The sequence below is a fragment of the Apostichopus japonicus genome, chromosome 4 (genome assembly GCF_037975245.1).
Source record: "Apostichopus japonicus isolate 1M-3 chromosome 4, ASM3797524v1, whole genome shotgun sequence".
Taxonomy (NCBI): Eukaryota; Metazoa; Echinodermata; class Holothuroidea; order Aspidochirotida; family Stichopodidae; genus Apostichopus; species Apostichopus japonicus.
The window spans coordinates 10,275,565-10,293,317 of record NC_092564.1 but is presented as its reverse complement, the minus strand read 5'-3'; the positions used below and the strand labels follow the sequence as shown (position 1 = coordinate 10,293,317).

Genomic DNA, 17,753 nt, shown 5'->3' with positions numbered 1-17,753 from the left:
AAATTTGCTACAGTACCTTTGGCAACCGTGAAATGTGAACAGACCCAATTTCGAGGACGCTGATGTCAAACTCAAAGGTATAACAAACTTTCGTAAAATTTTGAGACTTGCAGTGAGAGTTGTACAGTAAACCACGAGAGTTGGCAGGCCTGCAAAACCCTAGCAATATAGTCTTCGACTTAAACAATTTTTGCTAATGTACTGAGTCTAGTCTAAGTCTTAACCCTATCGTTTCAATCTTCAGCCAGTGGCAGTAGGCCAAATTGTATAGGCCTAATGGAGTTTTTGGCTGAAACTGTAACTGTGTAAGGCCTAGCTAATTTAGAACTAGCCTTATGGCTGATAAGTCTGTTAACAAATCTTCAATCAAAGCGTTGTTGCATAGCATGCTAGGTGCTTACCCTAGGAGTATCTTAGGCTAAGACATTACCATCTTCCATATACTTATTGCAATACCAACTGACTCGACCTGTTGTTGGCCTAAAAAGGGGATATTGAATATCTACCCCATTTGGTAATGCTAGGCATACTTAATGCTTCTCTGCACAAATTCATGATTAAACACACAGAGTATTATTTCAGTGGTCAAGCCAAACATGTCCTCAAGCACAGGAAAGTAGTGCTGGCCATTAGATTTAGAGCACTTATGCTTACAATCATACATGTTGACTGGTGAATTAATTACTGTAGGTGCGCTCAAGGATGAATCCTAGTGGCAGTATTTGGGGCAGTTTATCAAGTAACAAATTCTTAATGCTCGAGTGAATTTGAGAAGGACTGTTTATCTATAGACAGTCTTGGCCTTCATGCAGAGCATTAGACCTAGGCCCTAGTAATATGTATTGCTATGCCCATAGTAGTATAGTCAGTACTGTGAAGTTCGGCATACTGCGAAGTTCGGGCACCCCTAAGAAATACACGATTTCACCATGAAAACCTTCAGGAAGAGCCAAATTTCACCAAAATGTACGAAGCTACAGTTATTTACTCTCCAAAATGACCCGTGTGCAAGAAATTACTTTCATATTTGTCAATAAAATGACGAAGATCTATGAAGTCTGTTATAATTACTGAAAGAGCAACTGCGCCACCAATTTTATCACCAGCACCACACTGTGGGTTGCGTGTCCGAACTTCGCAATACTCTAGCAAAGAAATACCAGTTCCACAATCACGAAGAATCTTCTTGGAAAACAACGTGAAAACAGTTTGCAGGAAAGAAAGTTTGGCCGTGTATCGTGCTATAACACAATTCTCCCACCATATGAAGTATATTTTCTGGTGATTTAGACCAGAAGATTTAGTTTTGGGGTGTTTTAAGTCTTAAGTGTCCGAACTTCGAAGTCACCATGCTACTAGTAGTAGGCTACTTCTTATGGCCATATTCAACTTCAATTCCTATGATTGAGATACACAGCTAATTGTCTGCATATAGGTCCATTAGGCCTAACTCAGCCCAGCTACAGTCAGACTTTATAATCTTGGTTACATTGGTTACACTGGTATAACTACTGTAGGTCTAGGCTAGGCTTGTTATAACTCAGTCGTATAACTCAGTCGTAGGCCTAGACATAGGAAGCCATAGGCCTATGCTTGTTTGCTTTGATCTCAAATAAGTAGTAAGCCAAGCCTAAAATGGAACTAAGCAGGAAATCCTGGACTTTATGACCAAAACATGCCGATCTACTCTTACTGTCGTAATACTAGTTGTTGAAGCCTAGCCTAGTACCGATTAGTTTTAGTGCCTATGGCCCTATGCCTATCCCCACCTCAAACAGCTTGGTAGGCCTCTAGACCGTCATGCAGTTGAAATTTTGTCTCCCAAATCTTTCGTCTTTGTAGAAACGAACTCCATCTCCATTTCGGTGGCTACATCAGGCCGCACAGCAAGGCAAGATGTTTTCTTTAAAACAATACAAAACCATTGTTAGCCTATGCACGTTATATACAAAATATGTGTTTGTAAAATTGTATGGCAGTGTCGTCTGCACATATCAAAAAAGTTTTTTGATTTAGGGTGGCATACTCCTATTAGAGTCGATATCCATCCGCCCGATTGTTATTCTATCTCGGGAAATGTTCCAAAAAGCATCAGGAGGACATCTTTTTTGACCCGTTATCAATCTTGATTTTTTTTTTTTTTTTTTGTGGCTTGCATGTTGAAGAGCATGAATGACTAGAATGTCTTTACATATGTTATGTTTCTTGCTTGTCATCTTAATTGTTTATTTTAAAAACGTATGAAAACAGAAATTAAGTAATGATTTGTTCGTGTCGCTACAAAGTGCAGACAGTACAGTACGGTAATGAAACGTGATACCTTGTTATATTTTAGCTGGACCTAAGATGTCCATCGCTGTATTGTCTGTACACTGTGTTGTAGGTATTGACCGCAGCTGTATGCACTGACTGTACACTAGTGTCTAATTACCGATGGTAGCAAGCTGTGTGTGTGTATTTTCTGGGATCGGTGGTGGTGTCTAACACTTTTGTTACCTCTCATTCGAAATTAGGTCAGGTTACCTGCATTATACGTTTCTTTTTGCGCGAGTCTTCGCACCCTATAAGTCCCCTTTAGGCCAAGAGAGGAGATGCTTATCCAACCAATTTAACATAACCCTCTCTTACGAGAAGAACGATGAAACTCTTTTTAACAGTATTTTTATTGATGAGGATATTAGATAGAGATTTATTTCATCCATAAGATATGGACATTTTTCCTCTCTCACTAATGTTTATATATATATATATATATATATATATATATATATATATATATATATATATATATATATATATATATATATATATATATATATTTATATATATATATATATATATATATATATATGTTTATATATATATATATATATATATATATATATATATACATTCATTCATTTATTTGTTTTTTTTTTCACATAAATATTACAATGTGAATGGAAGTCTTCTGAAAAGCCTATGCTTGCTTAACAAAACAGAAGACTCCCATGAAGAAAAGATAGAAAATAGTGAAAATAATGTTAATAACAATACGTATATGCTTCAATATGTGGATGTGCTGCTATGCGACTATGCAGCTAAATCATAATTAATAAGACATGATAATTTCTTTAGTAAGACATTTACTAAATGTGGAGCTTGCTTTCTTAGTTTTTAAAGTTATTGACAGTGAATTCCAAATTTTGGTTGCACGGTTTCTGAGGCTTAACATACCAGTGCGTGTGTTTTATATGATTTATAATGTGCGTTGCTAGCCGTTCTGGTATTATGATTATGGAAATCTGTGTTGCTATTTATAAAATTTCGAAAACTGATTGGCAATGATCCATTCCAAGCCTTGTATGTAAATGTTGCAATATTAACTTTTATAATGTCATCTAATTTCAATAAATTGAGTTTCTTAAAGAGGGGGCTTGTATGCTTACGGGGTGCTGCGTGAGATACATGACGTATTGCACTCTTTTGAAGTATTTTAAGGTGACTTAAATGAGAAACACTTGTACCAGACCAGATAATCAAGCAGTAATACAGATGTGGTGCTATTAAAGTTTGATAAAGCATTCTGATTATATTCTGGGGGAGGAAGTGTTTTAGCTTTGCTAAAATTCCTGCACCTCTTGCAACGCTGGTGCAAACTTTTGTAATATGGTCACTCCATGAAAGTTTACTATCAATATTAACCCCTAGAAATTTAGTAGTTGATACTTGTTTCATAACTGTACCGACCATTATTATGTCATTATTCCAGTTAAGCGTTCTTCTTCCATTAAATACTATACAGTTAGTTTTGTCTGCATTAAGTGATAACTTATTAGCAGCAAACCAGTTAGTAAATTTAGTTAATTCAGTAGAGACAGTATCATGTATTCTATGTACGTTTTCGAACTCGAAGAAAATATTGGTATCATCAGCAAACAAAATAGTCTTGGCAATTTTTGACACCTGGCATATGTCATGGACATATATTATGAACAACAGTGGTCCTAGTATTGAGCCCTGTGGAACACCACAACGGGTTACAGCGTGTTCGGATTTAGAGTTTTTATATGAAGTATACTGATGTCTATTGGATAAATAGCTGCTCAATCAGTCAAGGGTTGTTCCCCTTACACCATACAAAGATAATTTACTTAGCAAAATGGTATGGTAAATAGTATCAAATGCCTTGGAGAGATCAAGGAACACTCCAATACATATTTTGGTATTATCAAGACTAGTGCATATTTTTTCAATAGCATTTGCCAAAGCAAGTTCTGTAGAATGCTTTGGGCGGAAGCCATATTGATAATTGCACAGGATATTAAACTTGGTTAGAAACTTAAAGATTCGATTGTACATAAGCCTTTCAATAATTTTGAAAAACATGATAATAAAGAAATAGGACGGTAATTTTCATATACATCTTGGTCACCTTTTTAAAAAAATTGGTATAACCTTAGCAATCTTTAGGTTATCTGGAAATGTACCAGAAGTAAAAGATGAATTACAAATATAAGTCAATGGTTTGGCGACAAAGTGAATAACATTTCTTATTATATCTGGTTTAAAATCGTCATATCCCGCTGCTTTTTTTGGTTTCAGGCTGGAAATAGCAACTATTGAAAGTTCTTCCTCACTGACAGGATTAATGAACAAAGACTGACTGTTTCTGTTATTATTATGAATAAGATATTCTGTTCTACCTTTATTTGTAATATTTCTTGCAAGTGAGGGTCCAATGTTTACAAAATATTTGTTAAAGTAACTGGCAATGTCATTCTCGTTGCTGATTTCTTGATCACCAGGTTTAAAAGCAGCAGGATATCCACCTTTTTTCGGTTGGTGTTTAGAACTTCGTTAATTGTATTCCAAGTTACACTTATATTATTTCTATTATTTTTGAATTTATCATAGAAATACAATCTTTTAGAAAATCTAATAATATGGTTAAGCTTATTGCGATAATGCTTATACGTAGCCTTGTTAACATCAGTAGGTGCTGTTAAATAACTTTTAAAGAGCTTGTTCTTTCTTTTGATAGATGTCAACATTCCAGTTGTAATCCATGGATGTTTCTTTTTACGTCGTTTCCTTTTGCTTACATAACATATTGGAAAACAATTATTATAGGTATAATTAAAGGATTCAAAGAAAGTGTCGTAAGCAGCATTAACATCACTTTGGCTTAAAACATCGTTCCAGTTTTTGTTTTCGATTTCATAGTTAAAACGCCTGATGTTATCTGGTTTATAATTTCGCCTGTACATGAAGTTCATTGGTCTGTTATTCTTGGTAGGAATTTGGTTTGATTTGATTTGATTTGGTTTATTTTGTTTTATCACGTGCAAATATACAAGGTGAAAGGAAGTCTTCTATAAAGCATACAATAGCTTAACAATGTAGAAGACTCCCTGAAGAAAGAAAAGAGAAGAAAAAATTAAAAATCAAATTAAACGTTTCGACAATAAATCAATTATATCATATTTTAATTAATATGATTAAGCCATTTACTAAATATGGAGCTTGTTTTCTTAGTTTTAAAAGGTATTGACAGTGAATTCCAAATTTTGAATTATTGGTAACTTTAAAAAGAGAGATTGTATAATTGAGGATTAGCTTCAGAAAACTACTCAAACCTATTCTGGCTGAGCTCAGGAAATTGGGTATTTCTTGCCTGAGCTACATTGATGATATTTATATCCAGGCTAATACCAAAAGTGCATGTGTTTCTGCAGTGCATACGCCGATTATTCAGTGCCTATTAGTTCTTCAAGTCGAAAATTTTTGAGACGCGTTCAAAGACAAACTTTATCGGTATACTTGCCTACCAAATGGGTTGGCCTCAGCACCTCGCATTTTTACTAAACTACTCAAACCTATTCTGGCTGAGCTCATGAAATTGGGTATTTCTTGCCTGAGCTACATTGATGATATTTATATACAGGCTTTTTTTTATTTTCAAAGTATGGAAAGTAAGAATGTTATGTTATCCTTTGTACCAAGTGGTAATGAAATTACCTCAGTTCTTGTTTAAAAAGAAAAGAAATGTTTCTGTTGCTCAGCAAGCAAATTAAAAAAGATACAAACTTTGAATTTGTGTTCGTTTGTAATCTTTCTGTTCGTATGCGCTTGAACACTGCTTTGAAATCTCAAGTAGTTCCGTAGTGAAGTGTAATGGGGAAGTAGAATCGTTAAATTAAACGAGACCATAGGTTGAAGTTTGATTGAGATTCTACTGAGACATTACACGAACGAAGGGATTACTTGCCCTCCCATGTAATGCATTCTCATGCAGGATTATTATCACATAATTTTCCCTCCCAGAAGTTCGTGGTGTTCAATCGCATATGGTAACTTTAAAAACTGAAGCTAATCCTCAATTATACAATCAATACAATTATAAAACAAAACAAATTGACTACGAGAAATATAAAGCTCAAAAATTCTCCGATTACGACTGTACCCATTTTAAAAACCTAGAAGATGAGTCGAACCAACTTTCATTAAGAGAATTACAAGGAACCTTCCTCAGGTCTAAAATTCAGTGGCACGAGGAGGGTGAAAAATCAACAAAGTTTTTCTTTAATCTTGAAAAATCAAGGCAAAAAAAGAAGGTAATGAAACAACTACTAACTGACCAGAGCTTAATCATCACCGATCAACACGAAATTATGAAAGAACAAGTAAAGTTTTATACAAACCTCTACCAAGCCGGAGAAACCGACAACGAATCGCGGAATCAGATACTTTGTGAACTCAGAAGATTTCTCTCGCCAATGGACGTTGAAGCATGTGAAGCAAATATTTCATTAGATGAGTTGAAAGCCGCTCTGCTAGCAATGGAACCGAACAAAAGTCCAGGACTAGATGGACCAACTGCTGAATTTTACAAAGCGTTTTGGCGGGATTTTATCGATATTTTAACTAGACTCATTGAGACATCATTCCATGACAACGAACTCTGTGAATCCATGAAAATAAGTATACTTACCCTTATACCCAAGAAAGGAGATCTTCGTAGTTTAAATAATTGGAGGCCAATAAGCCTCTTAAATGTCGATTACAAAATGATTGCCAAAGCTCTCGCCAAACGTATCACAAGTATCAGTAAGAATATTATTTCAGAAGATCACACGTGTTGTATTCCAGGAAGAGATATTTCTGAAAACGTGCTTACTATGCAAAATGTAATTGAGTATGTAAATTCATATAATAAACCAGGATTAATTCTTAAAATAGACCAATATAAAGTCTTTGACAGAGTTGACCATAACTACCTCTTCGAAGTCGCTGAAAATTGGGTTTTGGCCCTAAGCTCCTAAAATGGATCAAACTGTTTTATACCAATATCGAGGGCCGAATCAAGCACAATGGTTATATATCCGATCCCTTCCCTGTCAAAAGGGGAGTTCGGCAGGGCTACCCACTCTCAGCCATGCTCTATGTTCTCTGTGCCGAACCGTTTCTTGCAGCTATAATTAATTGTCCATATATTCATGGTATTAAATTTTGTGAAGTCGAAGCCAAAATTTTTCAGCATGCGGACGACACTACCTTTTTCTTGTCTAGTATCACAAGTATTTATTCTATTTTTAACATAATTAAATTGTATGAACGTGCTTCTGGCTCTAGTTGTAATATTGATAAAACTGAATTACTTAGCATTGGGTGCAGCCATGTTAATCCCAGCAACTTCGACTTCCCTGTGAGGAAAGATTTCATTACAGTATTAGGTGTTGCTATTGGTAACGATAAAAAATCAATCGAAAAAGAAAATTGGGAGAAAAAAGTTACCTCCTGCCGTAAATTACTAAATACATGGAAAGGTAGAAAATTATCTTTTAAGGGTTAATGTCTCATTATAAATTCGCTCATCGTAACTCGCTTAGTATATTTGACCACTGTTTTACCAGTCCCTGACGGGTTATCACCACATTACGTCAGAGTGTAGTCGATTTTATATGGAGAGGTAAAAAACCTTCTATGAAGTATCTAAACTTGCTTTTACCAATCGAAAGAGGGGGATTCAGTTTGAGCGACATTGAATTAACAAGAGATGCTCTTAGAATTAAATTTTGTAGTAAGATATTAAGCAATAACATTAATATTAAATTACAAAAATTAATGTTGTATTTTTTGAATATGTATGAAGATATGAGCCTTGGGCGTGGTATCTTTCAAATTTGTATATTTGTATATTTATTTGTTTCATCACAATTTACAGTGTGACGGGAAGTCTCCTATAAAGCCTGTAAGGCTTAACAAAGTAGGAGACTCCCCAAAAAGAAAAAAGAAAGAAAAACTTAAGAATAGAAATGAAAAGTTAATAGTAGCATCTACAATGATGAAATAATCGAATTGACTCTACTAGAAATTAATAATGTTAATAAGCGATCCTAACAATCTTTATAATGATCTTAATCGCAAACACACACACAAGAATAAATCCATTAATAGTGAGAAATAATTACAGTTTGGAGATTCCTTTTGAATACAGAGTAAGAAGGCTTATTCTTAACATTATCCTGGAGATTATTCCACGTTTTTACAGCACGAATACGAGGGTTAAAAGAACTTAAAGTACTTCGTTGGGATAAAACATGGGCGTTATTACAATGGCGTGTTTGATGGTTGTGGATTAGTCTATTACTATATATAAAATCTTTAAAAGCCTCGGGTAGCAATCCATTCCATGCTTTATATGCAAATGTTGCAAGCTGGACTCTTATAATATCATTTAGTTTTAATAAATTTAATCTTTTGTATAATGGGCTAGTATGATCACGTGGTGCAGCATGTGATATATGGCGGATAGCTCTCTTCTGGAGGACACATAGGTGATTAAGATTTGTAGAATAGGTTCCTGACCAAATAGTCGTGCAATAAGTTAATTGGGGTAAAATCAGAGTTATATAGAGTGTTCTGAGTATATTTGGAGGTAAATAATGTTTTAATTTGCATAAAATACCAGTATTTCTAGCCACTCTGTTACAGACTGCTGATATGTGATCACGCCACGAAAGTTTATTGTCTATGTGTACACCCAAGAACTTAGTCGTGTTAACCCGATTAATAATTTTATCATTCATGGTAATACTGTGATCCCATCTGAATGAGTGACTAGCATTAAACACCATATAATTAGTTTTTTGTATATTAAGAGATAATTTGTTTGCTGCAAACCAGCTGGAAAATTTAGTTAGTTCAGTAGAAACAGTTTTATGTGATGAGAGTAGATCTTGGGAATCGAAGAAAATATTTGTGTCGTCGGCAAATAATATTGTTTTAGCAATATCGGAGACATTAACGATATCATTGACATAAATTATAAATAGTAATGGACCTAGTATAGAACCCTGAGGAACTCCGCAAGCGATTTTAGCAAGTTCAGATTTAGAATTTTTATATAAAGTGTACTGGTATCTATTTGAAAGATAACTATCTAGCCAATTTAGGGTTGTTCCTCTGATACCATAAAAAAATAATTTACTTAGTAATATTTTGTGATCGATGGTGTCAAAAGCTTTGGATAGGTCGAGAAATACGCCTACACAGGTATTATTCTTATCAAGACTATTATAAATATTGTTGACTGCATCTGCTAAAGCTAATTCTGTAGAATGGTCAGGACGAAATCCGTACTGCTCGTTATTAAGAACATTATATTTACATAGAAAACTGTATATACGATTAAACATTAATCGTTCAATGATTTTTGAAAAGACTGACAATAAAGATATAGGGCGGTAATTCTCAAAAAGACTAGGGTCTCCTTTTTTAAAGATTGGTTTTACCTTTGCTATTTTAAGCTTATCCGGAAAAATGCCGGTGTTAAAAGAAATATTGCAGAGATGAGTTAAAGGCTTTACAATGTATGGGATTACTTGTTTGATAATACCTGGCTTAAAGTCATCATAGCCTGCTGCTTTGTTTGGTTTCACATTTGTGTGAGCAACTTTTAAAACTTCTTCCTACTCCTAACCGCAAATCTGTTCATAAGCTAAGCCCGTATTACTGTGAACTCATGTTAGCATGGGATCGGCTAATTCAAGGCCGTTTCTGGATACCAGAGACCAGAGAAGACATCCTCAATCAACCTATCTTTAGTAATACCCTGATTGTTGACAATGATAGTCAAACACTTTTTAATCGTCACTTCATTAAAGGTGGTATCGTTTCTGTAAGTGATCTGATGTATGAGATTATACCCACTTCTCTGCCAGCCAAGGCCGTGCATGAGTGCATTGAGCTTGCTAATCCTGATAATCCCCTTACAGTAACCGATGTTCAGAATTATATCGATGTCATTCTCCACGCCTTCCCCTCTGACTGGTTAGGTGATATATTTTCTTCTGATGCAATTGTATCTACGCAAATTGACTATATTCCTACTGTAAAATTTCAAAATGGCAAAAACATTATAGATGCCTCCTCAGTTTCGTGCAGAATAGCTCCACGCCTTTTGCGTGACAATCTTAACACATCGCCCAAGGGCGAAGAATACTGGAAGCAGCATTTTCCCAGTCTTGATTTTTCTAATAGATGGAGTAACATATATCGTTCTCCAAAGTGTTTCTTTGGACGCCGATATCGACTTCAAAGTATTACATAATATTCTTTACACTAACGACAAATTGTACAAGTTTGGATTAACCGATTCTCCTTACTGCACCTTTTGCAAAACCACGAACGAAAGTACTATTCATCTTTTTATTGAGTGTTCTGAAGTCGAAAATTTATGGCACTTTTTGGTTAATAAGTTGCATACTTTACAACCGGTAGTTAATTTTGATGAATGGAAGGGGTTGTCCCTTCTGGGTCTTGGCCGTAAAAACAACTGTATTGTAGGAATTTTGTGTGACTTCATCTTCAATATATATAAGTGTACAATTTGGAATTGCAGAATATCTCGCCTTAATAATAACTATCTTTGTAATATTGAAAAAGTTTTTCACAATGTACTCAAGAAGAAAATTCGGTTACTTTTTGATGTGTACTATCACAAAAACAATACCTCACGGTTTTTTCATATATTTACACAGAACGATATTGTGCTCTCAAAGAAAGAATCGAACAGCTATACTTACTATCTGGATAGGGGTTAACTTGTATACAGTACGTGTTGACGTAATCAGGGTCTGGTCTTTTGACTTTGCTTTAGACATTGTTGTCTTTGTATATATTTTCTTGTGTCTGTGGTGTTTAGTAATTTAGTTTTCTCTTAACTTAAACATGAGTAAATGTTAAGGTAATTATTGTTTAATGTTCTAGTCAAAACAAATCATACTTAAGTTTTAATTCTGTAAAAAATACCATTGTAAATAATGTTGTCCGTGGGTGAGCCAGTGGGCTCATCTCCCAATAAAAGAAAAAAAAAATGACTCGGCGCACTGTACGAGCTGATGATCGAGATCCTCTTTGGGATCCGTGGTTCGAACCCCGGTGATGACGTCTTTTGCCGATCTTTTACAGCTCGTGCCTGCACGGGGAGCTGTAAGTATAAGTTAATCCACCTAATATCTCAGTCCATACGGTGGCGCGATGGCTCGGCGCACTGTACGAGCTAATGATCGAGACTCTCTTTTGCATCCGTGGTTCGAACCCCGGCGATGACGTCTTTTGCCGATCTTTTACAGCAAGTGCCTACACGGGGAGCTGTAAGTATTAGTTAATCCACCTAATATCGCAGTCCATACGGTGGCACGATGGCTCCGCGCACTGTGCGAGCTGATGATCGAGACTCTCTTTTGCATCCGTGGTTCGAAACCCGGTGATCACGTCTTTTGCCGATCTTTTAAAGCAAGTGCCTACACGGGGAGTTGTAAGTATTAGTTAATCCACCTAATATCGCAGTCCATACGGTGGCGCGATGGCTCCGCGCACTGTACGAGCTGATGATCGAGACTCTCTTTTGCATCCGTGGTTCGAACCCCGGGTGATGACGTCTTTTGCCGATCTTTTACAGCAAGTGCCTACACGGGGAGCTGTAAGTATTAGTTAATCCACCTAATATCGCAGTCCATACGGTGGCGCGATGGCTCCGCGCACTGTACGAGCTGATGATCGAGACTCTCTTTTGCATCCGTGGTTCGAACCCCGGGTGATGACGTCTTTTGCCGATCTTTTACAGCAAGTGCCTACACGGGGAGCTGTAAGTATTAGTTAATCCACCTAATATCTCAATCCATACAGTGGCGCGATGGCTCCGCGCACTGTGCGAGCTGATGATCGAGACTCTCTTTTGCATCCGTGGTTCGAACCCCGGTGATCACGTCTTTTACCGATCTTTTAAAGCAAGTGCCTACACGGAGAGCTGTAAGCATTAGTTAATCCACCTAATATCGCAGTCCATACGGTGGCGCGATGGCTCCGCGCACTGTACGAGCTGATGATCGAGACTCTCTTTTGCATCCGTGGTTCGAACCCCGGGTGATGACGTCTTTTGCCGATCTTTTACAGCAAGTGCCTACACGGGGAGCTGTAAGTATTAGTTAATCCACCTAATATCTCAGTCCATACGGTGGCGCGATGGCTCCGCGCACTGTACGAGCTGATGATCGAGACTCTCTTTTGCATCCGTGGTTCGAACCCCGGGTGATGACGTCTTTTGCCGATCTTTTACAGCACGTGCCTACACGGGGAGCTGTAAGGATTAGTTAATCCACCTAATATCTCAGTCCATACAGTGGCGCGATGGCTCCGCGCACTGTACGAGCTGATGATCGAGACTCTCTTTTGCATCCGTGGTTCGAACCCCGGGTGATGACGTCTTTTGCCGATCTTTTACAGCAAGTGCCTACACGGGGAGCTGTAAGGATTAGTTAATCCACCTAATATCTCAGTCCATACAGTGGCGCGATGGCTTGGCGCACTGTGCGAGCTGATGATCGAGACTCTCTTTTGCATCCGTGGTTCGAACCCCGGGTGATGACGTCTTTTGCCGATCTTTTACAGCAAGTGCCTACACGGGGAGCTGTAAGTATTAGTTAATCCACCTAATATCTCAGTCCATACAGTGGCGCGATGGCTCCGCGCACTGTGCGAGCTGATGATCGAGACTCTCTTTTGCATCCGTGGTTCGAACCCCGGGTGATGATGTCTTTTGCCGATCTTTTACAGCAAGTGCTTACACGGGGAGCTGTAAGTATTAGTTAATCCACCTAATATCTCAGTCCATACAGTGGCGCGATGGCTTGGCGCACTGTACGAGCTGATGATCGAGACTCTCTTTTGCATCCGTGGTTCGAACCCCGGGTGATGACGTCTTTTGCCGATCTTTTACAGCAAGTGCCTACACGGGGAGCTGTAAGTATTAGTTAATCCACCAAATATCTCAGTCCATAGAGTGGCGCGATGGCTTGGCGCACTGTACGAGCTGATGATCGAGACTCTCTTTTGCATCCGTGGTTCGAACCCCGGGTGATGACGTCTTTTGCCGATCTTTTACAGCAAGTGCCTATACGGGGAGCTGTAAGTATTAGTTAATCCACCTAATCTCTCAGTCCATACAGTGGCGCGATGGCTCCGCGCACTGTACGAGCTGATGATCGAGACTCTCTTTTTCATCCGTGGTTCGAACCCCGGGTGATGACGTCTTTTGCCGATCTTTTACAGCAAGTGCCTATACGGGGAGCTGTAAGTATTAGTTAATCCACCTAATCTCTCAGTCCATACAGTGGCGCGATGGCTTGGCGCACCGTACGAGCTGATGATCGAGACTCTCTTTTGCATCCGTGGTTCGAACCCCGGGTGATGACGTCTTTTGCCGATCTTTTACAGCAAGTGCCTACACGGGGAGCTGTAAGTATTAGTTAATCCACCTAATATCTCAGTCCATACAGTGGCGCGATGGCTTGGCGCACCGTACGAGCTGATGATCGAGACTCTCTTTTGCATCCGTGGTTCGAACCCCGGGTGATGACGTCTTTTGCCGATCTTTTACAGCAAGTGCCTACACGGGGAGCTGTAAGTATTAGTTAATCCACCTAATATCTCAGTCCATACAGTGGCGCGATGGCTTGGCGCACCGTACGAGCTAATGATCGAGACTCTCTTTTGCATCCGTGGTTCGAACCCCGGGTGATGACGTCTTTTGCCGATTTTTTTACAGCAAGTGCCTACACGGGGAGCTGTAAGTATTAGTTAATCCACCTAATATCTCAGTCCATACATTGGCGCGATGGCTCCGCGCACTGTACGAGCTGATGATCGAGACTCTCTTTTGCATCCGTGGTTCGAACCCCGGGTGATGACGTCTTTTTCCGATCTTTTACAGCAAGTGCCTACACGGGGAGCTGTAAGTATTAGTTAATCCACCTAACCTCTCAGTCCATACAGTGGCGCGATGGCTTGGCGCACCGTACGAGCTGATGATCGAGACTCTCTTTTGCATCCGTGGTTCGAACCCCGGGTGATGACGTCTTTTGCCGATCTTTTACAGAAAGTGCCTACACGGGAAGCTGTAAGTATTAGTTAATCCACCTAATATCTCAGTCCTTTCAGTGGCGCGATGGCTCGGCGCACTGTACGAGCTGATGATCGAGACTCTCTTTTGCATCCGTGGTTCGAACCCCGGGTGATGACGTCTTTTGCCGATCTTTTACAGCAAGTGTCTACACGGGGAGCTGTAAGTATTAGTTAATCCACCTAATCTCTCAGTCCATACAGTGGCGCGATGGCTCCGCGCACTGTGCGAGCTGATGATCGAGACTCTCTTTTGCATCCGTGGTTCGAACCCCGGGTGATGACGTCTTTTGCCGATCTTTTACAGCAAGTGCCTACACGGGGAGCTGTAAGTATTAGTTAATCCACCTAATATCTCAGTCCATACAGTGGCGCGATGGCTTGGCGCACCGTACGAGCTGATGATCGAGACTCTCTTTTGCATCCGTGGTTCGAACCCCGGGTGATGACGTCTTTTGCCGATCTTTTACAGCAAGTGCCTACACGGGGAGCTGTAAGTATTAGTTAATCCACCTAATCTCTCAGTCCATACAGTGGCGCGATGGCTCCGCGCACTGTGCGAGCTGATGATCGAGACTCTCTTTTGCATCCGTGGTTCGAACCCCGGGTGATGACGTCTTTTGCCGATCTTTTACAGCAAGTGTCTACACGGGGAGCTGTAAGTATTAGTTAATCCACCTAATCTCTCAGTCCATACAGTGGCGCGATGGCTCCGCGCACTGTGCGAGCTGATGATCGAGACTCTCTTTTGCATCCGTGGTTCGAACCCCGGGTGATGACGTCTTTTGCCGATCTTTTACAGCAAGTGCCTACACGGGGAGCTGTAAGTATTAGTTAATCCACCTAATATCTCAGTCCATACAGTGGCGCGATGGCTTGGCGCACCGTACGAGCTGATGATCGAGACTCTCTTTTGCATCCGTGGTTCGAACCCCGGGTGATGACGTCTTTTGCCGATCTTTTACAGCAAGTGTCTACACGGGGAGCTGTAAGTATTAGTTAATCCACCTAATCTCTCAGTCCATACAGTGGCGCGATGGCTCCGCGCACTGTGCGAGCTGATGATCGAGACTCTCTTTTGCATCCGTGGTTCGAACCCCGGGTGATGACGTCTTTTGCCGATCTTTTACAGCAAGTGCCTACACGGGGAGCTGTAAGTATTAGTTAATCCACCTAATATCTCAGTCCATACAGTGGCGCGATGGCTTGGCGCACCGTACGAGCTGATGATCGAGACTCTCTTTTGCATCCGTGGTTCGAACCCCGGGTGATGACGTCTTTTGCCGATCTTTTACAGCAAGTGCCTACACGGGGAGCTGTAAGTATTAGTTAATCCACCTAATATCTCAGTCCATACAGTGGCGCGATGGCTTGGCGCACCGTACGAGCTGATGATCGAGACTCTCTTTTGCATCCGTGGTTCGAAGCCCGGGTGATGACGTCTTTTGCCGATCTTTTACAGCAAGTGTCTACACGGGGAGCTGTAAGTATTAGTTAATCCACCTAATCTCTCAGTCCATACAGTGGCGCGATGGCTCCGCGCACTGTGCGAGCTGATGATCGAGACTCTCTTTTGCATCCGTGGTTCGAACCCCGGGTGATGACGTCTTTTGCCGATCTTTTACAGCAAGTGCCTACACGGGGAGCTGTAAGTATTAGTTAATCCACCTAATATCTCAGTCCATACAGTGGCGCGATGGCTTGGCGCACCGTACGAGCTGATGATCGAGACTCTCTTTTGCATCCGTGGTTCGAACCCCGGGTGATGACGTCTTTTGCCGATCTTTTACAGCAAGTGCCTACACGGGGAGCTGTAAGTATTAGTTAATCCACCTAATATCTCAGTCCATACAGTGGCGCGATGGCTCCGCGCACTGTGCGAGCTGATGATCGAGACTCTCTTTTGCATCCGTGGTTCGAACCCCGGGTGATGACGTCTTTTGCCGATCTTTTACAGCAAGTGCCTACACGGGGAGCTGTAAGTATTAGTTAATCCACCTAATATCTCAGTCCATACAGTGGCGCGATGGCTTGGCTCACTGTACGAGCTGATGATCGAGACTCTCTTTTGCATCCGTGGTTCGAACCCCGGGTGATGACGTCTTTTGCCGATCTTTTACAGCAAGTGCCTACACGGGGAGCTGTAAGTATTAGTTAATCCACCTAATATCTCAGTCCATACAGTGGCGCGATGGCTTGGCGCACCGTACGAGCTGATGATCGAGACTCTCTTTTGCATCCGTGGTTCGAACCCCGGGTGATGACGTCTTTTGCCGATCTTTTACAGCAAGTGCCTACACGGGGAGCTGTAAGTATTAGTTAATCCACCTAATCTCTCAGTCCATACAGTGGCGCGATGGCTTGGCGCACATTACGAGCTGATGATCGAGACTCTCTTTTGCATCCGTGGTTCGAACCCCGGGTGATGACGTCTTTTGCCGATCTTTTACAGCAAGTGCCTACACGGGGAGCTGTAAGTATTAGTTAATCCACCTAATCTCTCAGTCCATACAGTGGCGCGATGGCTTGGCGCACTGTACGAGCTGATGATCGAGACTCTCTTTTGCATCCGTGGTTCGAACCCCGGGTGATGACGTCTTTTACCGATCTTTTACAGCAAGTGCCTACACGGGGAGCTGTAAGTATTAGTTAATCCAGTTAATCTCTCAGTCCATACAGTGGCGCGATGGCTTGGCGCACAGTACGAGCTGATGATCGAGACTCTCTTTTGCATCCGTGGTTCGAACCCCGGGTGATGACGTCTTTTGCCGATCTTTTACAGCAAGTGCCTACACGGGGAGCTGTAAGTATTAGTTAATCCACCTAATCTCTCAGTCCATACAGTGGCGCGATGGCTCCGCGCACTGTACGAGCTGATGATCGAGACTCTCTTTTGCATCCGTGGTTCGAACCCCGGGTGATGACGTCTTTTGCCGAACTTTTACAGCAAGTGCCTACACGGGGAGCTGTAAGTATTAGTTAATCCACCTAATCTCTCAGTCCATACAGTGGCGCGATGGCTCCGCGCACTGTGCGAGCTGATGATCGAGACTCTCTTTTGCATCCGTGGTTCGAACCCCGGGTGATGACGTCTTTTGCCGATCTTTTACAGCAAGTGCTTACACGGGGAGCTGTAAGTATTAGTTAATCCACCTAATCTCTCAGTCCATACAGTGGCGCGATGGCTTGGCTCACTGTACGAGCTGATGATCGAGACTCTCTTTTGCATCCGTGGTTCGAACCCCGGGTGATGACGTCTTTTGCCGATCTTTTACAGCAAGTGCCTACACGGGGAGCTGTAAGTATTA

The 17,753-nt window shown here is 40.6% G+C and overlaps 1 long non-coding RNA gene across 17 annotated transcripts in view; it reads right to left on the bottom strand.

Annotated features, from left to right (window-relative positions):
• The window catches only part of LOC139966415 (uncharacterized), a 43,915-nt gene extending 41,883 nt beyond the window's left edge, over window positions 1-2,032 (bottom strand). For 10 of the 17 annotated variants that reach the window (XR_011792574.1, XR_011792577.1, XR_011792578.1 and 7 more), the window contains exon 1: window positions 1,770-2,025. This is a non-coding gene — a long non-coding RNA (uncharacterized lncRNA). Of the gene's footprint in view, window positions 1-1,769 lie in introns of all 17 variants that reach the window. The other 7 variants (XR_011792573.1, XR_011792575.1, XR_011792580.1 and 4 more) reach the window with 3 other exon arrangements.
• Between the last annotated feature and the right edge of the window lie 15,721 nt (window positions 2,033-17,753).